This window comes from Bubalus bubalis, chromosome 1 (genome assembly GCF_019923935.1).
Source record: "Bubalus bubalis isolate 160015118507 breed Murrah chromosome 1, NDDB_SH_1, whole genome shotgun sequence".
NCBI lineage: Eukaryota > Metazoa > Chordata > Mammalia > Artiodactyla > Bovidae > Bubalus > Bubalus bubalis.
In genome coordinates, this window is record NC_059157.1 from 116,828,030 (window position 1) to 116,849,673 (window position 21,644).

Below are 21,644 nucleotides of genomic sequence, written 5' to 3' on the forward strand. Positions count from 1 at the left end.
CCCCAAGGTGAGACCCGCCGGGCCTGCCGCTCTCGGTCCCTCCGCGGGGTGAGCGACCCCAACTTATGGGCTCCAGGACTGAGCTCAGTGCGCCACTGGGCACCTTGTCACCTCCGGGGTCCCTCTGGGTCCCTGCCCACGCCCGGGGCTGTGGACGGAGCGCGGTCGCTGGTAACTACTGCCCCCTAGCGGGAGAGTGTTGCATGAAGCCTCTTGAGAGGCTGTCCTGGCTTGGAGGATAGACGCCCACCCTCTGTGCCCAGTCAAAGGTTTTTTGGAAGGTCTTGAGCAGAATCCTTTCACCTGTATTCCCTTTCATGCTTCGCAGCAGCCGTCACATTAAAAAACAACAACAAAAAACCCTACCTACTTTATTGAGATATTATTTGCATATAGTAAATACCAGATATTTTAAGTACTGAATACAGTATAGACAAGGGCTCATTTTCTCCACTCTGGCCTAGATGGAAGGTGCTGTTTGCCCTTCCCCTGGGCCCCCTGGCTCCCTGAGATCTTAATCTCTCTAGTTGCCAGGGCAGTGCTCTGGCACTCTTCAGTTTCCTGTCTAATGGAAGTCTTTCCTGCTTTAGTCTACATTGTCAATCAAAGTAATACATGCACACAGCTAAAAATGTTCAGGTGCGTATACATGAAAAACAGCAGCCTGGTATGTAAGCCTTTTCTTAGCCTGAAGACGTAACCTAGTAATCCTGAGGCCTTCTCATCTCTGCTCAGAGCCCTCTTCTGGTCCTCTAGTCCCGTTGCTCTTCCTCTGTGCCCCCTCCTTGATTTTCTTCCTCCCCGTCAACATCTGAAATCAGGACTAGACTCTCTAGGAAACTGGAAGACAGTGTTGGAAATGACTTCAGTTCCTCCTCTCTCTGCCCTGGGCCCACTTGGAATGGGACAAAGGTCTCAGGCGGTGCAGGCTCAGGAACAGCTGAAGTCCTGGCTCACGTCCTCTGTGGTTTTCCCAGATCACAAACCACAGGTCAGTTATGGCGACAGTGCTTCCCTTCTGATCCAGGGGCTGGAAGGAGCTGGGCTGCGGAGTCAGCACCTGGGTAATGACCTGGCTCTGCCAACAACTAGATAGATGTGTGATCCTGAGCAGGCTGATTCCTTTGTCTGTGCTCCAGCTCCTCCAGCTGTAAAATGACACTGTCACCTCTAGAAAGCCACAAAGCTCTAATGTCTTGGAAGTAAGTCACCTGAAATAGCCCTGGCCCTCTTCTGCCAGGAAGGCTCTGACCAATGTCCCATGGCCTGGCTATCGCAATGCCCTCCCAACTCTCTGTTCCCAGTCAGCTCAGGAGCCTTGGTGGTGGTGGGGTGTCCTGCCTGCTTTACCATTCCTTCAGTTCAGTTCAGTCACGTCTGACTCTTTGCGACCACATGAATCGCAGCACGCCTCCCTGTCCATCACCATCTCCCAGAGTTGACTCAAACTCACATCCATCGAGATGGTGATGCCATCCAGCCATCTCATCCTCTGTTGTACCATTTCCTTAGCCTCCTTAACAAAGCAGCTTTTCCTCTTGGCCCCCCAGGCCAAGGATGGGAGGAAGCAGCCGTAACATTATCATCATGGTATTTGGACCTTGCCATTTGATTCAAAGGACACTTTTAGCCCAAAGGAAGATTTGAATTAAAACACTTAATCCAAGTTACACAAATCCTGAATAAATTTTAGACAGAATTTTCCAGAGTGAACTTCACTAATCCAACAATTACTTGATCAATTTTTTAAGAAAGTATACAGTTTTTTAAAATTTTTAATAAATTTTTAATAAAATTTGTAAAAAAAAAAAAAACTATTGATTTAATGGCCTACCTTAATGATTCTACTAACATCTTCTGCTCCTGTATGACAGTAAGTGCTCAGACATCGAGTGTGTTCACCTGGTTCAGACTCTGCTGGGACCTATGAGAGTTCTGATCTCGAGCGTGGAAACCTCATCTCCCTAAAGCAGGAAGGGAAACCAGTGGATGTGAGGAGTATGACCTAGGTCTGCCTCCCTCAGCTGTGTGATCCTACATTACTTACTTAAATCCCCTAAGCCTCATGTTTCTCACCTATAAAATGGGGGTAGTAATACCTGCCTGCCTACCTCAGAAGTAGGCATATACTTCTGTAGTATATAAAAATCAGTAATTGTTACCATGAAACACAACAGCATTAAATAATATTACTTGTTTAGAGCTCTAATCCCCAGGATGTAATGAAAGCTCCAGAAATGTTATTTTGTATCACCACCGTCATGTTTAATGAAACAAGCACCATTTTCTTGCTCTGGCCACTGGGTGGCACCACAGATTTGGTTCTGTGACTATTTTGGACATAACAGTACTGTTTTTTGAAGGTCAAAAAAAGCGGATTGTTGACAGTTTTGTATGGTTCTACCCAAATTTTGAGGTGTCGCCTGCCTTGGACTGTTTCCTTTGGCTTTGTCTCAGCAAACTCTGCCACAGTCCAGGGACTCACCAGCTGAAGCATTTATGAAGCCTGGGGTCTGTATGACCCTGACAGCCCAGGCTGCTACATTATATCCAGTGGGCCCCCCAGAGTTGACACCAGAGACTTAGGGGGAAAGGGCCCATCCAAACTGGGAGGGACAACATCAGAGTTAAGGATGGAGCCAGGGAAGCCATAGGCTGCTGATCACAGGGATTTGATTTGTAGAGGCAAAGGTCTCCCATTTTCCATGAGTTCAAATTTCCTTACTGAGTCTAGAAAGCCATTTCCTAAGAAACTCAAAGGACATACCATGCCCAGGTGACCCTGATCTCTGTTCCTTGCCTCCCGTTCCCTCAGTCCCTCACGAGGGGTGCTGGCCTTGGCCCCCAGCATTGTGAAAGAAGTTGAGAAACAGATCTCAGATCATTAACAGAACTGACTGGTGACCCTAAGAGATGAGAGTGACTCACCTGAAGGTTGGATGGGGCTCTGGGCCCCAAAGCTCCCTGGGCCCAAGGATGGTCCTCAGGCAAAGACCCCCCCCACCCTGGCCTTGTCCGACCTACAGTTAAACAAAGCTTCATATTTGTACTGGCGGGAAGGCGTTTTCTCTGGGCCATTTTCCTGCCTCTCCAGCCGCAGGGGCCTGGTTTTTTCAGACATAGATAACTTGGATCTATTAAAGGAACAGGAGCACTTGATGAGTAGCTTCCTCATATTTGCACATTTGACTTTTTTTTTTTTTTCAGAGACAAGTGTTCAGATAATAAAGTTTTTTGAAGTGTGAAGAATTCAAATAATTTTTTTAAAAAAGGTTATCTTGGGGACTTCCCTGGTGGTCCAGTAGTTAAGAATCTGCCTTGCAATGACAGGGATGCAGGTTCAATCCCTGGTTGTGGAACTAAAATCCCACATGCGGTAGAGCAACTAAGCCCAGGCACCACAGCAAGAAAGTCCCTGAGTCACAATGAAAGATCCCATGTGATGCAGCAAGGATTGTGCATGCCTCAACCAAGACCTGATGCAGCCAAATAAATAAATACTTTAAAAAGGCTATCTTCCAAAAGTATGAGAACCATTTAACATCAGGAGATCTAGCAATATAATTTACTATGTTAATAGATCAAAAGAGAATCATATGATTACCTCTCTAAAGGCTGAAAAATTCAACAAAGTAATCTTGCTAAACACTCAATAAAATAGGAGTAGGTGTATTCTTCCTTAACGTGATAAAATATATTTATCTTAATATCAAAGGCAACATTGAACTTAATGGGGAGAGACTCCCCAACTCAGAGTCAGGAAGAAGAGAGATTTGTCTATTGGTATAGCTATTGTAATTGAGGAAAGTAGGAAAAACCACTAGACCATTCAAGTATGGCCTAAATCAAATCCCTTATGATTATACAGTGGAAGTGACAAATAGGTTCAAGGAATTAGATCTGATAGAGTGTCTGAAGAATTATAGATGGAGGTTCATGACACTGTATAGGAGGTGGTGATCAAAACCATCCCTAAGAAAAAGAAATGGAAAAAGACAAAATAGTTGTCTGAGGAGGGCCTTCAAATAGCTGAGAAAAGAAGAGAAGCGGAAGGAAAAGGAGAAAAGGAAAGATATATCCATTTGAATGCAGAGTTCCAAAGGATAGCAAGGAGAGATAAGAAAGCCTTCCTCAGAGATCAGTGCAAAGAAATAGAGGAAAACAATAGAATGGGAAAGACTAGAGATCACGTCAAGAAAATTAGAGATACCAAGGGAACATTTCATGCAAAGATGGGCACAATAAAGGACAGAAATGGTATGGACCTAACAAAAGCAGAAGATATTAAGAAGAGGTGGCACAAATACACAGAAGAACTATACAAAAAAGATCTTCACGACCAAGATAATCACAGTGGTGTGATCACTCACCTAGAGCCAGACATCCTGGAATGGGAAGTCAAGTGGGCCTTAGGAAGCATCACTATGAACAAAGCGAGCGGAGGTGATGGCATTCCAGTTGAGCTATCTCAAATCCTGAAAGATAATGCTGTGAAAGTGCTGCACTCAATATGCCAGCAAATTTGGAAAACTCAGCAGTGGCCACAGGACTGGAAAAGGTCAGTTTTCATTCCAATCCCAAAGAAAGGCAATGCCAAAGAATGTTCACACATTCCCAAAGAATGTACCAGACAATTGCACTCATCTCACATGCTAGCAAAGTAATGCTCAAAATTCTCCAACAGAGGCTTCAACAGTACATGAACCGAGAACTTCCAGATGTTCAAGCTGGTTTTAGAAAAGGCAGAGGAACCAGAGATCAAATTGCCAACTTCCACTGGATCATCAAAAAAGCAAGAGAATTCCTGAAGAACATATACCTCTGCTTTATTGACTACATCAAGCCTTTGACTCTGTGGATCACAACAAACTGTGGAAAATTCTTAAAGAGATGGGAATACCAGACCACCTTACCTGCCTCCTGAGAAACCTGTATGCAGATCAAGAAATAACAATTAGAACCAGACTGGAACAATGGACTGATTCCAAATTGGGAAAGGAGTATGCCAAGGTGGTATATTGTCACCCTGCTTATTTAACTTATACACAGAGTACATCATGTGAAATGCTGGGCTGGCTGAAGCACAAGCTGGAATCAAGACTGCCAGAAGAAATATCAATAACCTCAGATATGCAGATGATACCACCTTATGGCAAAAAGTGAAGAGGAACTGAAGAGCCTCTTGATGAAGGTGAAAGAGGAGAATAAGTAAGCTGACTTAAAACTCAACATTCAGAAAAGGAAGATCATGACATCCAGGCCCATCATTTCATGGCAAATAGATGGAGAAACAATGGAAATAGTGACAGACTTTTTTTGGGGGGCTCCAAAATCACTGCAGATGGTGATCGCAGCCATGAAATTAAAAGACGCTTGCTCCTTGGAAGGAAAGCTATGACAAACCTATACAGCATATTAAAAAGCAGAGACATTACTTTGTTGAAAAAGGTCCATCTAGTCAAAGGTATGATTTTTCCAGTAGTCATATATGGATGAGAGAGTTGGACCATAAAGAAGGCTGAGCACCGAAGAACTGATGCTTTTGAACTGTGGTGTTGGAGAAGATTCTTTCGAGTCTCTTGGACTGCAAGGAGATCAAACCAGCTAATCCTAAAGGAAATCAGTCCTGAATATTCATTGGAAGGACTGATGCCGAAGCTGAAACTCCAATACTTCGGCCACCTGATGTGAAGTACTGACTCACTGGAAAAGACCCTGATGCTGGTAAAGAGTGAAGGTAAGAGGAGAAGGGGACGATGGAGGATGAGATGGTTGGATGGCATCACCGACTTGATGGACATGAGTTTGAGCAAGCTCTGGGAGTTGCTGATGGACAGGGAAGACTGGCATTCTGCAGTCCATGGAGTCACAAAGAGTTGGACATGATTGAGTGACTGAACTAAGCTATTAGAGCTATTATTTTATAGCTGCCTCCATTTTTCTGTGTAGAGTAGTTAATGCGAGTTGACAAGAGAAGAACATAGAGGTATAGAACTCAGAAAGAAGGCGAAAAAATTATTATTCCCAGATGGCATAATTTTATACCTGGAAAATACAAAAGATTTGATTCAAAACATATTAAACATCAACCATTGGTGAGAATGTGGTGCCATAGGAACGCTCATTCATTGCTCATGGGAATGCAAAAGGGTACAGCTATTTTGGAAGACAGTTTGTTGGTTCCTTACAAAACTAAACATATTCTTATCATACAATCTAGCAGTTTTACTCCTTGGTATTTACATAAATGAGATAAAAAAAACCTATGTCCACATGAAAAGCTGCGCACAGATGTTTATAACAGCTTGATTCATGATTACCAAAAGTCAGTAGCAAGGAAGATGTCCTTCAGTAGATGAATGAATAAATAAACTGTGGTACAGGCAGACACCTTTTCATACTGTTAATGGGGTTCTCAAGGCAAGAATACTGAAGTGGTTTGCCATTCCCTTCTCCAGTGGACCACATTTGGGCAGAACTCTCCACCATGACCAGCCCATCCTGGGTGGCCCCACAGGGCATGGCTTAGTTTCATTGAGTTAGACAAGGCTGTGGTCCTAGTGTGATTAGATTGACTAGTTTTCTGTGTGATTAGATTGGCTAGTTTTCTGTGAGTATGGTTTCAGTGTGTCTGCCCTCTGATGCCCTCTTGCAACACCTACCGTCTTACTTGGGTTTCTCTTATCTTGGATGTAGGGTATCTCTTCATGGCTGCTCCAGCAAAGCGCAGCCGCTGCTCCTTACCTTGGATGAGGTGTATCTCCTCACCGCCACCCCTCCTGACCTTGAACGTGGAGTAGCTCCTCTCGGCCCTCCTGCGCCTGCGCAGCCACTGCTCCTTGGACCTGGGGTAGCTCCTCCCGGCTGCCACCCCTGGCCTTGGTCGTGGGGTAACTCCTCCCGGCCATCTCAAAAATGACAGAATGATCTCTGTTCGTTTCCAAGGCAAACCATTCAATATCACAGTAATCCAAGTCTATGCCCCAACCAGTAATGCTGAAGAAGCTGAAGTTGAACGGTTCTATGAAGACCTACAAGACCTTTTAGAACTAATACCCAAAAAAGATGTCCTTTTCATTATAGGGGACTGGAATGCAAAAGTAGGAAGTCAAGAAACACCTGGAGTAACAGGCAAATTTGGCCTTGGAATACGGAATGAAGCAGGGCAAAGGCTAATAGAGTTTTGTCAAGAGAACGCACTGGTCATAGCAAGCACCCTCTTCCAACAACACAAGAGAAGACTCTACACATGGACATCACCAGATGGTCAACACCGAAATCAGACTGATTATATTCTTTGCAGCCAAAGATGGAAAAGCTCTATATAGTCAGCAAAAACAAGACCGGGAGCTGACTGTGGCTCAGATCATGAACTCCTTATTGCCAAATTCAGACTTAAATTGAAGAAAGTAGGGAAAACCACTAGACCATTCAGGTATGACCTAAATCAAATCCCTTATGATTATACAGTGGAAGTGAGAAATAGATTTAAGGGACTATATCTGATAGATAGAATGCCTGATGAACTACGGACTGAGGTTTGTGGCATTGTACAGGAGACAGGGATCAAGACCATCCCCATGGAAAAGAAATACAAAAAAGCAAAATGGCTGTCTGGGGAGGCCTTACAAACAGCTGTGAAAAGAAGAGAAGCGAAAAGCAAAGGAGAAAAGGAAAGATATAAGCATCTGAATGCAGAGTTCCAAAGAATAGCAAGAAGAGATAAGAAAGCCTTCCTCAGCAATCAATGAAAAGAAATAGAGAAAAACAACAGAATGGGAAAGACTAGAGATCTCTTCAAGAAAATCAGAGATACCAAGGGAAAATTTCATGCAAAGATGGGCTCGATAAAGGACAGAAATGGTATGGACCTAACAGAACCAGAAGATATTAAAAAGAGGTAGCAAGAATACACAGAAGAACTGTACAAAAAAGATCTTCACAACCAAGATAATCACAGTGGTGTGATCACTCACCTAGAGCCAGACATCCTGGAATGTGAAGTGAAGTGGGCCTTAGAAAGCACCACTACGAACAAAGCTAGTGGAGGTGATGGAATTCCAGTTGAGCTATTTCAAATCCTGAAAGATGATGCTGTGAAAGTGCTGCACTCAATATGCCAGCAAATTTGGAAAACTCAGCAGTGGCCACAGGACTGGAAAAGGTCAGTTTTCATTCCAATCCCAAAGAAAAGCAATGCAAAAGAATGCTCAAACTACCGCACAATTGCACTCATCTCACACACTAGTAAAGTAACGCTCAAAATTCTCCAAGCCAGGCTTCGGCAATACGTGAACTTTCAGATGTTCAAGCTGGTTTTAGAAAAGGCAGAGGAACCAGAGATCAAATTGCGAACATCCGCTGGATCATAGAAAAAGGAAGAGAGTTCCAGAAAAACATCTATTTCTGCTTTATTGACAATGCCAAAGCCTTTGACTGTGTGGATCACAATAAACTGTGGAAAATTCTGAAAGAGATGGGAATACCAGATCACCTGACCTGCCTCTTGAGAAACCTTCCTGCAGGTCAGGAAGCAACAGTTAGAACTGGACATGGAACAACAGACTGGTTCCAAATAGGAAAAGGAGTACGTCAAGGCTGTATATTGTCACCCTGCTTATTTAACTTATATGCAGAGTACATCATGAGAAACGCTGGGCTGGAAGAAGCACAAGCTGGAATCAAGATTGCTGGGAGAAATATCAATAACCTCAGATATGCAGATGACACCACCCTTATGGCAGAAAGTGAAGAGGAACTAAAAAGCCTCTTGGTGAAAGAGGAGAGTGAAAAAGTTGGCTTAAAGCTCAACATTCAGAAAACGAAGATCATGGCATCAGGTCCCATCACTTCATGGGAAATAGATGGGGAAACAGTGGAAACAGTGGCTGACTTTATTTTTCTGGGTTCCAAAATTACTGCAGATAGTGATTGCAGCCATAAAATTAAAAGACACTTACTCCTTGGAAGGAAAGGTATGACCCACGTAGATAGCATATTGAAAAGCAGAGACATTACTTTGCCAACAAAGGTCCGTCTAGTCAAGGCTATGGTTTTTCCAGTGGTCATGTATGGATGCGAGAGTTGGACTGTGAAGAAGGCTTAGTGCGGAAGAATTGATGCTTTTGAACTGTGGTGCTAGAGAAGACTCTTGAGAGTCCCTTGGACTGCAAGGAGATCCAACCAGTCCATTCTGAAGGAGATCAGTCCTGGGATTTCTTTGGAAGGAATGATGCTAAAGCTGAAACTCCAGTACTTTGGCCACCTCATGCGAGGAGTTGACTCATTGGAAAAGACTCTGATGCTGGGAGGGATTGGGGGCAGGAGGAGAAGGGGACGACAGAGGATGAGATGGCTGGATGGCATCACTGACCCTATGGACGTGAATCTGAGTGAACTCCGGGAGTTGGTGATGGACAGGAAGGCCTGGCGTGCTGTGATTCATGGGGTCACAAAGAGTCGGACATGACTGATCGACTGAATTGAACTGAACTGAACAGGCAGACAATGAACTATTATTCAGTGCTAAAATACATGAGCTATCAAACCATGAAAAGACATGGAGGAAGCTTAAGTACATATTGCTAAGTGAAAGAAGTCAATCTAAAAAGGCTACATACTGTAGCCAACTGTACACTGATTCCAACTGTATAATATTCTAGAAAAGGCAGAACTATAGAAGTGGTAAAAGGATTAGTCTTTGCCAGGGGCCCATGGGGTAGAAGGAATGAATAAATGGAGTATAGAATTTTTAGGGTAGGGAAACTCTTCTGTATGATACTATAATGATAGATACATGTCATTTTGCATTTGTTAAAACCCATAGATTTTGCACATTGCATAGAATGTGCAATAGAAAGAATGAACTCTAATATAAACTATGGATTTTGGTTGGTAATATGTAAGTGTTGGTTCATCAGTTGTAATAAATGTACCACTCTGATGTAGGATATTGATGGTGAAGGAAATTGTGTATGGGTTGGGGGAAGGGCAGGGCTACGTGGGGACTCTCATATTTTTCCATTCAATTTTGCTGTGAACCTAAAACTGCTTTTAAAATGCTAATTAAAGAGAAAATATTATAAAGAGCAAAATAATTCAGTAAGATGTCTGGTTTAAAATTAATATTTAGAAACTAGCTTTCACATTTACAAACAACAACTAGTTAGAAAAACTAATAGAAGTAACAAATCTATTTAAGAATCTGTAATTAAAAAGCTCCCTACAACCAAAAGTTCAAGACCAGATGGCTTCATAGGAGAATTCCACCAAACATACAAAGAAGAATGTATACCAATCCTTCTTGAACTCTTTCAAAAGATTGAAGAGAAGGGAACACGCCCAAAGACATTCTATGAAGCCACCATCACTCTGATACCAAAACCCAACAGAGACATGGCCAAAAAGGAAAATTACAGGGCAATATCTCTGATGAATACAGATGCAGAAATTCTCAACAAAACATTAATAAACCATAAGACAACACATAGAAAAGATCACGCTGTGCTGTGCTTAGTCACTCAGTTGTGTCTGACCCCAAGCAGTATAGCCTGCCAGGCTCCTCTGTCCATGGGGGATTCTCCAGGCAAGAACACTGGAGTGGGTTGCCATGCCCTCTCCCAGGGGACCTTCCCAACCCAGGGGTTGAACCCAGGTTTCCCTCATTGCAGGCGGGTTCTTTACTGTCTGAGCTACCAGGGAAGCCCAAGAATACTGGAGTGGGTAGCCTATTCCTTCTTCAGGGGATCTTTCAGACCCAGGAATCAAACTGGGATCTCCTGCGTTGGGCAGGTGGATTTTTTACCAGCTAAGTTAATATACCATGACCAAGTTGGATCTATCCCAGGGTCATAAAGATGGTTCAATGAATGCAAATCAGTCAGTGTGATACACCAGATCAACAAAGACAAAAACCACACCATCATTTCAACAGATATGGAAAAGGCATTTGATAAAATTCAAGATCCATTCATGATAAACTCTCTTACCAAAGTGGGTGTAGAAGGAACATATCTCAACCTAATAACAGTTATTTATTACAAACCCACAGCCCAGTATAATACTCAATGGTGAAAAACTGAAAGCCTTACTGCTAAAACCAGGAAAAAGACAAGGATACTCACTGTTACCACTTCTATTCAACACAGTATTGGAAGTCCTAGCCACAAAAATTGGACACAAAAAAGGAATAAAAGATATCCAAATTGAAAAGGAAGAGTTAAAATTGTCATTATGTGCAGATGACATGATACTATATATGAAAATGTAAGCATTCCACAGAAAAACTATTAGGTTGGTGTAAAAGTAATTGCAGTTTTGCATCGTTGAACTCTGCCGTTTGATACTGGAATACATTCCTAATAAATGTGGTTATGTTATACACCATTTTAATGCACATTTTTTGCTTTATGCTTTTCCTAAAGTTTTATTATTTGCTGTTTATTTTATATTTATTTTAGACTATAGAAATGATGTTAGACAAAAAGCAAATTTGAGTGATTTCTTAATTCGAGTTCAAAATGAGTTGTAAAGCGGTGGAGAAAACTCACAACATCAACAATGCATTTGGCCTGCATTGCTAATGAATGTACAGTGCAGTGGTGGTTCAAGAAGTTTTGCAAAGGGGAGGAGGGCCTTGAAGACGAGGAGCACAGAGGCCAGCCATAGGAAGTCGACAAGGACCAACTGACAGCAACCATTGAAGCTAATCCTTGTACAACTAAATGAGAAGTTGCAAAGAACTGAATGTCAACCATTCTATGATCATTTTGTGTTTGAAGCAAATTGGAAAGGTGAAAAACTTGATAAGTGGGTGCCTCATGAGCTGACCGCAAATAAAAAAAAAACAGTCGCTTTGAAATGTCTTCTCTTATTCTACACAAAGCATTTCTCAATTGGATTGTGATGTGTGACAAAATGTGGATTTCGTATGACAACCAGTAATGACTAGCTCAGTGGCTGGACTGAAAAGAAACTTCAAAGCACTTCCCCAAACCAAACTTGCACCAAAAAAAGGGTCATTGTCACTGGTGGTCTGCTGCTAGTCTGATCCAGTACAGCCTTCTGAATCCTGGCAAAACCGTTACATCTGAGAAGAATGCTCAGCCAATTGATGAGATGAACCAAAAACTGAAACACCTGCAGCCAGCGTCAAAAAGGGTCCAGTTCTTCTCCACAACAATGCCCAACTGCATGCGCACAACCGACACTTCAAAGGTTGAAATATTGGGCTATGAAGTTTTGCTTCATCTGCCATATTCTCCTGACCTCTCACCAACTGACTACCATGTCTTCAAGCATCTCGACAACTTTTTGCAGGGAAAATGCTTCCAAAACCAACAGGGGCAGAAAATGCTTTCCAACAGTTTGTTGAATCCTGAAGCACAGATTTTTACATTACAGGAATCAACAAGCTTATTTCTCATTAGCAAAAGTGTGTTGATTGTAATGGTTCCTCTTTTAATTGATAAAGATATGTTGGAACCTAGTTATAGTGATTTAAAATCTACAGTTAATTTGTACCAACCTGATAGAACTGATAAACAAATTCAACAAAGTAGGGGAATTCAAGATTAACATACAGAAATTGGTTGTATTTCTTTACTTTAACAGTGAAATATCAGAAAGGAACTTGAAACAAACAATCTCTTTTAAAATTGCAGCAAAAACATAAAACATTTAGGAATAAACTTCACCAGGAGGTAAAAGACTATTATGTTGAGAATGATAAAACATTTATAGGGGCTTCCCCAGTGGCCAAGCAGGTCAAGAATCCACTTGCAATGCAGGAGCCATAGGAGATGTGGGTTTGATCCCTGGTTTGGAAGATCCCCTGGAGGAAGGCATGGCAACCAACTTTAGGATTCTTGCCTGGAGAATCCCATGGACTGAGGAACCTGGTGGGTTACAGTCCTCAGGGTCATCAAGAGTCAGACATGACTGAAGTGACTGAGCACACATGCATAAAACATTAATAATGGAAATTGAAGATGATTCAAAGAAATAGAAAGATAACCCGGGCTCTTGGATTGGATGAATCAGTATTGTTAAAAGGCCATGTTACCCAAAGTGAAAAAAAGTGAAAATGAAGTCGCTTAGTTGTGTCCAACTCTTTGTGACCCCATGGACTGTAGCCTACCAGGCTCCTCCCTCCATGGGATTCTCCAGGCAAAAGTACTGGAGTGGGGTGCCATTTCCTTCTCCAGGGGATTTTCCCTGACCAAGGGATCGAACCCAGGTCTCCCACATTCCAGGCAGACGCTTTAACCTCTGAGCCACCAGGGAGCCCCTATGTTACCCAAAGCAAGCTACAAATCTAATGTTATCCCTATCAGTTTTCCCATGACATTTTTCATAGAACTAAAACAAATAACCCTAAAATTTATATGAAACCATAAGAGACCCATAATTGCCAAAGCAATCCTTAGGAAAAAGAACAAAGCAGGAGACATAACCCTCCTAAACTTCAGACAATACTACAAAGCAACAATAATCAAAACAGCATGGTACTGGCACACGGATTAATGGAATCCATGGACATATCCATCAATGGAATAGAATAGAGATCCCAGAAATAACTCCAATACCCAGGATCAACTAATCTTCAATAACGGAGGCAAGAATATACAATGGGGAAAAGACAGCTCTTCAGCAGGTGGTGTTGGCAAAATTGGACAGCAACATGTAAATCAATGAAGTTAGAACACACCCTCACATCAGACACAAACTCAAAATGACCTAAAGACTTAAATGTAAGTTTTATGACATCATAAAACTCCCAGAAGGGAACATAGGCAAAACATTCCCTTACATAACTGTACCAATGTTTTCTTAGGTCAGTCTCCCAAGGCAATAGATATGAAAGCAAAAATAAATGGGACCCAATCAATCTTTTTCACAACAAAGGAAACCATAAACAAAATAAAATGGACAGTCTACAAAATGGGAGAAAATATTTGCAAATTATGTGACTGACAAGAGCTTAATTTCCAAAATATACAAACAGCTGTTTTTGATATATGGACAATAAAAACCCAAACAACCTGATTGAAACTAAACAGACATTTCTCCAAAGATGACAAACAGATGGCCTACAGGCACATGAAAAGATGTTCAACATCGCTCATTACTAGGGAAATGAAAATCAAAGCTAAAATGAAGTATCACCTCACACCAGTCAAAATGGCCATCATTAAAAAATCTACAAATATCTTCTAGAGAGGGTGTGGTGAAAAGGGAACCCTCCTACCCCATCGGTGGGAATGTAAGTTGGTACAGCAACTATGGAAATCATTATAGAGTTTCCTCAAAAAACTAAAAATAGAGTTGCTGTATGATCAAGCAATTCCACTCCTGGGCATATATTTGAACAAGGCTGTAATTCAAAAAGATACACACACCCCTGTGTTCACAAAGCGAAGACATGGAGGCAGCCTGAATGTCTGTCAGCAGATGGATGGACAAGGAAAATGTTGTACATATATACATGAATGCTACTCAGCCATAAAAAAGAATGAAATAATGCCATTTGTGGCAACATGGACGAATCTAGAGATTATCCTACTAAGTGAAGTAAGTCAAAAAGAGAAAGACAATGTGCTATCACTTATAAGTCGAATCTGAATCATGACACCAATGAACCTATCTATAGAACAAATAGACTTGAAGACAAAAAGAACAGACTAGTAGTTGCCAAGTGGGGGGGATGCATTGGGAGTTTGGGGTTAGCAGATGCAAATTATTATATGGAGAATGGATAAACAACAAGGTCCTACTGTGTAGCACAGGGACCTATATTCAATATCCTGTGATAAACCATAATGGAAAAAGATATAAAAAGGAATGTACATATGTACAACTGAATCACTTTGCTGAACGGCAGAAATTAACACAACATTGTAAATCAACCATACTTCAATAAAATTTTTAAAAGGAAAATCTATTTGTAATAGCAAGACAAAAAATGAAACAATTAGGAATAAACATAATGAGATTTATACAATATATTTATCAATAAAACATTAAAATTCTACTAAGGAATACTAAAGATTTAAACAAACAGAAAAACTACCACATTTTTAGAAACTCCATTTACTCTAGGTTTATAAATTTAATAAAACTTCAATAAAAATACCAACAGGTTAAATATTATAAATCAATGCTACCTCAAAAAAAAAAAAATCCAAGAATTTTTTAAAGCAAACAAGTAGGAATATCCAGGACAAACGAGAGGGAGCCAGACTTATCAGCAATTAAAGTGTCTTATCTTATCACACCTATTATAATTAAAGTTGTGTGGTACAGGCACAGAAGAGAGAGAGATCAGTGGAACAAACAGAAAGTACAGGAATAGATTCAAATACAAAGGAATTTACGATATGATAAAGTCAAAACTCCAAATCAGTGCAGGAAAACTATTCAATATAAAACTGCTAGGCAAACAGGGTAGGTTGTCTGGGAAAAAAAAGTTTATCAATACCACATACTTCACAGTAAGATAATTCTAAGATCGACCAAATATATAAATGCTAAAAAAAAAAAAAAACAGAAACTAAATAAAGAATCCACTTTGCAATGCAGGGGACATGGGTTCAATCCCTGGTGGGGGAACTAAGATCCACACGCTGTGGGGAACTGAACCTGCACACCACAACGAAAGATTCTACATGCAATGAAAGATTCTGACTCCTGCTCCTGCTCCTGCTAAGTGGCTTCAGTCGTGTCCGACTGTGTGCGACCCCATGGACTGCAGCCTACCAGGCTTCTCTGTCCATGGGATTCTCCAGGCAAGAACACTGGAGTGGGTTACCATTTCCTTCTCCAATGCATGAAAGTGGAAAATGAAAGTGAAGTCGCTCAGTCGTGTCTGACTCTTAGTGACCCCATGGTCTGCAGCCCACCAGGCTCCTCCATCCATGGGATTTTCCAGGCAACAGTACTGGAGTGGGGTGCCATTGACTTCTCCCTCTGACTCAGTAAACAAATATTAAAAAAACAAAGATAAATATTAAAAAAAGAAAGCATGAATAATGAGGAAGCAATGAAAGAGTTAAATAACTTTGCAGATGAGAAAGCACTTTTAAGAATGGCACAACATGCAAGGAGGCTTAAAAGACAAGGAGAAAATTGTACTGCATAAAATTTAAACAGTTCTCTGTGGCAAAAGATACCATAAACACAGGCAAAGTCAAAAAATTCGGAAAGAATAACTATGCCACATCAACAGATTCATACTAAAAGAAATGCAAATTAAAACTCACTGAGATACCATCTTTCTTCACAATCCAACTTTCACATCCATACATGACCACTGGAAAAACCATAGCCTTGACTAGATGGACCTTTGTTGGCAAAGTAATGTCTGTGCTTTTCAATATGTTATCTAGGTTGGTCATAACTTTCCTTCCAAGGAGTAAGCGTCTTTTAATTTCATGGTTGTGAAGAAAGCTGAGTGCCGAAGAACTGATGCTTTTGAACTGTGGTGTTGGAGAAGACTCTTGGGAGTCCCTTGGACTGCAAGGAGATCCAACCAGTTCATCCTGAAGGAGATCAGTCCTGGGTGTTCACTGGAAGGACTGATGTTGAAGCTGAAACTCCAACACTTTGGCCACCTGATGTGAAGAGCTGACTCATTTGAAAAGACCCTGATGCTGGGAGGGATTGGGGGCAGGAGGAGAAGGGGATGACAGAGGATGAGATGGCTGGATGGCATCACCGACTCAATGGATGTGAGTTTGGGTGAACTCTGGAAGTTGGTGATGGACAGGGAGGCCTGGAGTGCTGCAATTCATGGGGACGCAAAGAGTCAGACACGACTGAGCAACTGAACTGAGATACCATCTTTACCTATTTGTTTAGTAACAGTCATAAAGTCTGGTAATAGGTTATCAGAGAGATGCATGAATGAGTATTTTCGTATGTTGCTGGTGGCTATGTAAATTGGCACAACCTCTGAGTTTTATAATATCCATAATTTTTAAAGACAATGGTTGTTTGGTTTATATCATGTTATTTCCATTTACCTACTTGGCATTCCCTCTTTTATTTTAACTCTTAGACTGCTCTTGTAAGATCATTTTGCCCTCTACAGTGCAGGTTTGTTGATGGTAAAGTCTCAATTCTAGGTTGATAGTCATTTTCTATCAACATTGGCAAGATTTATTCACTGTATTCTGACTGCTATGTTGCTGTTGAGGAGTCCACTGTCCTTTAAATCATGGAATCTTTAGAGTGACCTCGCCTTTCTCTTTGGCTGTCTTGAAGATCTTAAATTTGTCTTTTCTCTCTTCAGTTTTACTAAGCTGTGTCTAGATATGGATTTATCTTTATATTCAGCTTATTCAACTAAGTACACATTTTTGCAAACTTTAATAAAAGCCATTATCCCTTTAAATACTTTCTTTCATTCTCTTTGCTCTCCATTTTTAAGGATCTAATTATATACATATGCTTATATTAGAGCTTTTTACTCTAACCTTCATATCTAATTAGTGCTTCCTTTATGTTTTCCCTCTACTTATCTCTCAGCACTGTATCTGTAGTAGTTTATTAAGTCCCAATTCTCTTTTATCTCTGCCCAGTTGATATTTTAAGAATTACATTTTTTGTTTCAAAATATTAAATCTGTTTATTCCTGGCATTCTCTTGTTGCTTTATTTTCATCTCTGTGATTGCCTTATTTCTCTAAGCTTTTATATACAGCTGTATCTTTTAAACTTCACTTTAAGAATTTTAGATTGCAGAAGAATTATATAGAGAGTCCATGTAGCACAACTTCCCTTCGTGTTAACATCTTATATAACCATGACATATTTACCAAAATTAAGAAGTTAACATTCCACTGATGCCCTTTCTGTTCTAGGATCCCATCAGGATGCTGTGATGCCCTTAGTTACCATCACTCCTTCAAATCTTGCAGTCTACCATTGTATCTGTCTCTCGTTTTTCATGACCTTAACTTTTGGTGAATGGTGGTCAGGAAATTTATAGAATATCTCTCAACTTGGATTTGCCTGATATTCTCTCATGATTAGTGTGGGGTTATGGATTTGGGAGAATAAACTAGAGAGGTGAAGTGCTCTCCTCATAAAATCATGTGGGATTGATATCAGTGTGATTTAATACTGATCATATTGGTCTTGTTCACGTGGTCAAGGTGGTGTCTGTCTGGCTTCTCCACTGTAAAGCTGCTATTTTTCCTTTTTCAGATTCTATTGATGAGAAGCCAGTCACTCAGTCCAGCCTATCTCAAGGGAAATGGAATTAAACTCCTTTTCCCTGAGGGAAGAGTATCAAAGAAAATGGTCAAAGCTAGTGTAGTAATCAACAATATTTCAGAGGAAATACTTTGAGTCCATGTAAATATGCTGCTGCTTCTTAGGCCTTTTCTCCCTGGTCTTAGCATTTACTTGTAGGTCTTACTTGCAGGAATCACTATGTAGTACTCTAACGGTGATTTTCTATTTCACTCATTCCTTCTGTTTATCATTTGAAATTCTTCTGTAAGGAAGATTTGTCCTTCTCCTCCCACTTATTTATTCAATCATTCACAGATATGTATTTTACATGGTTATAAAAAATACTTTCTTTTGAAGGCAGGAAAGGAAAAAGCAACAATATATAGTAAATAGAATGTATAAAACAAGGTAGAAATAAGTCCTCATACAATAAATAGTATTAATAATAATTATAAATAAACTATCACTAATGATAATTATATAAAGGCAGTATATATCTTGACAGAAACTACTAGTGTTGATATCTTGACTATAATCAATCAGCAGTAGTTGCTTAGTCATGTCTATCTCTTTGTGACTCCATGGATTGTCGCCCTCCAGGCTCCTCTGTCCATGAGATTTTCCAGGCAAGAATACTGGAGTGGGTTGTCATTTCCTTCTCCAGGGGACCTTCCCAACCCAGGGACTGAACTCAGGTCTCCCTCATTGCAGGCAGATTCTTAACCATCTGAGCCACTAGGGGGTTTATTAAAATGATAGAGAAAAATAAAAAAGAAACAGAAAAAGGTGTATCAGGTGAATATGAACCAAAGGATGCCAGAAGAGCAAGATTAATAACAAAATATAATTCAAGAGAAAAGGCAGCATATTGTCAAAGAATGATATAGCATATGGCAAAATGGCCACAAACCAAAGCATCCAACAGAAGTCTTAAAATATATAAAGCAGCCACAGATAGAACTGCAGGAAAAAAACAGTTTAACAATTTCAGCTTAAGATTTTAACTGAAATCTTTGCCTCAGAAAGAGATAGCTTAGGGAAATAAAAAAAAGAAAAACAAACAAAAAAACCAAAGATACAGATGATTTGAATCACTCAGTTAAAAATCTCAAGAGTGAAGGTGTATCCAGAGATGGAGGCACCTGGCTGGCTATTTCCCAATGGTGAGAGCCTCTGTGAATTAGAAATAACATCATGGGATCTGGACTGGTTTGTAAAACATCGCATTAAGTGAAAGATAAGGTGAGAAGGAGATCGACATTTCTTAGCACAGAACGATGTGTTCAAGACACATACCCATGAAGACCCATATGCTTTACACAAATGCAAGAAGGCACATCCAAACACAGTAGAATGGATGCCCATGATCGGATCAGGGAGGAATGGGAACAGGAATTGGGTCCAAGGATAAAAGGGGGATAATAAATTAATAAAACAGGAGATGGGTCTTGTGGGTTGGTAATGATGATAAATCCTGAGCTGAGGCAGATGATAAACTCACCACCTTCTGGACACAAACCTGATGGTAATCTTTCCTACCAGCAGAAAGGTCTGAGGATGTGCTAAGTGACCCTAGCAGTCATGGGGCCTGCAGATAGCAAATTCTTTCCAGAAAATCTCAAGTGACTGGGAGCCCAAAGGCAACTTTGGAGGTGGGCACTCCCCATTCCCAGCACCAGGCACTGGATCAGCTGCCATCCCAGCCCAGGCAAAGCTCCTGTCTTGGGAGATGCATGCATTCTGAGCTGAGCCACCCAGAAACTGGGTCTAGTTCAACCAAAGCTTCTGGATTTCTCAAGGTTTGAACTCCTGAGAGCAAAGTTCTCCAGGCCAGGGTCCAAGCTGGCTGAGATTTCTCTTTGTGGCTCCCTCTCCCCCTTCACCTCCTATTCCCATAGGAATATCTGGGTGGGGAGCCCCAGGATGGGCTGCAAGCAACCTCAGAAAAAATATCCCAATGACCTTCAGAACATCCAGAATAGGAGTTTTTAAAAAAATCTTTAAGTTGTCTAAGGACTGGAATGACATTTCTCCAAAGAAGATATACAATAACATATTCAGTTCAGTCACTCAGTCGTGTCCAACTCTTTGCGACCCCATGAATCGCAGCACACCAGGCCTCCCTGTCCATCACCAACTCCCGGAGTTCACTCAGACTCACGTCCATCGAGTCAATGATGCCATCCAGCCATCTCATCCTCTATCGTCCCCTTCTCTTCCTGCCCCCAATCCCTCCCAGCATCAGAGTCTTTTCCATTGAGTCAACTCTTCGCATGAGGTGGCCAAAGTACTGGAGTTTCAGCTTTAGCATCATTCCTTCCAAAGAAATCCCAGGACTGATTTCCTTCAGAATGGACTGGTTGGATCTCCTTGCAGTCCAAGGGACTCTCAAGAGTCTTCTCCAACACCACAGTTCAAAAGCATCAATTCTTCGACGCTCAGCCTTCTTCACAGTCCAACTCTCACATCCATACATGACCACAGGAAAAACCATAGCCTTGAGGTTGGTGCAAATGTAATTTTGATTTTGCATTGTTGAGCTTTGCCATTTGATATTGGAATACATTCTTAAATAAATGTGATTATATTTAATTTTAATGAAAATTTCTTAATTTAAGTTTTCTGCTAATGAATCATTACTTTCTGTTTATTTTATATGTATTTTAGACTATGAAAATGATATTAGACAAAAAGCAAATTTGAGCAATATTCTTATTTGAGTTCAAAATGGGTCATAAAGCAGCAGAGACAACTCGCAACATCAACAATGCATTTGGCCCAGAAACTGCTAACAAATGTACAGTGCAGTGGTGAGTCAAGAAGTTTTTCAAGGGAGACTAGAGCCTTGAAGGTGGGGGAAACAGTGACTGCCATCGGAGGTTGACGACGACCAACTGAGGGGATCTGATCCTCTTACGACTACACAAGAAGTTGCCCAAGAACTCAGCGTCTACCATTCTATAGTCGTTTGGCATTTGAAACAAACTGGAAAGGTGAAAAAGCTTGATAAGTGGATGCCTCATGAGCTAACTGCAAAAAAAAAAAAAATCTATGTTTTAAAGTGTCATCTCTTAATTTATGCAACAACAAGTTATTTCTCAATTGGATTGTGATACGCAATGAAAAGTGGATTTTATACAACAACCAGTGATGACCAGCTCAGTGGCTGGACCAAGAAGAAGTTCCAAAGCACTTCCCAAAGCCAACTTCCACCAAAAACAGGGTCATGGGCACTGTTTGGTGATCTGCTGCTGGTCTGAGCCACTACAGTTTTCTGAATCCCAGTAAAACCATTCCATCTGAAGAGTATGCTCGGCAAATCAATGAGACGCACGGAAAACTGCAGCCCCGCAGGTGGTGTCGGTCACCAGAAAGGGCCCAACTCTTCTCCACTATGACGCCCGAGTG

The 21,644-nt window shown here is 41.0% G+C and overlaps 1 protein-coding gene across 8 annotated transcripts in view; it reads right to left on the reverse strand.

The window, feature by feature from the left end:
• PIGZ (phosphatidylinositol glycan anchor biosynthesis class Z) overlaps nt 1-21,644 on the reverse strand; it is a 58,471-nt gene that overhangs the window by 22,243 nt on the left and 14,584 nt on the right. For 3 of the 8 annotated variants that reach the window (XM_044943209.1, XM_044943192.1, XM_044943145.1), the window contains exon 1: nt 1,835-1,964. The exons of the other annotated variants lie outside the window; for them this stretch is intronic. The gene's annotated coding sequence lies outside the window, so the exon portion shown is untranslated. Of the gene's footprint in view, nt 1-1,834; nt 1,965-21,644 lie in introns of those variants that run through there. 8 annotated transcript variants of the gene reach the window in all.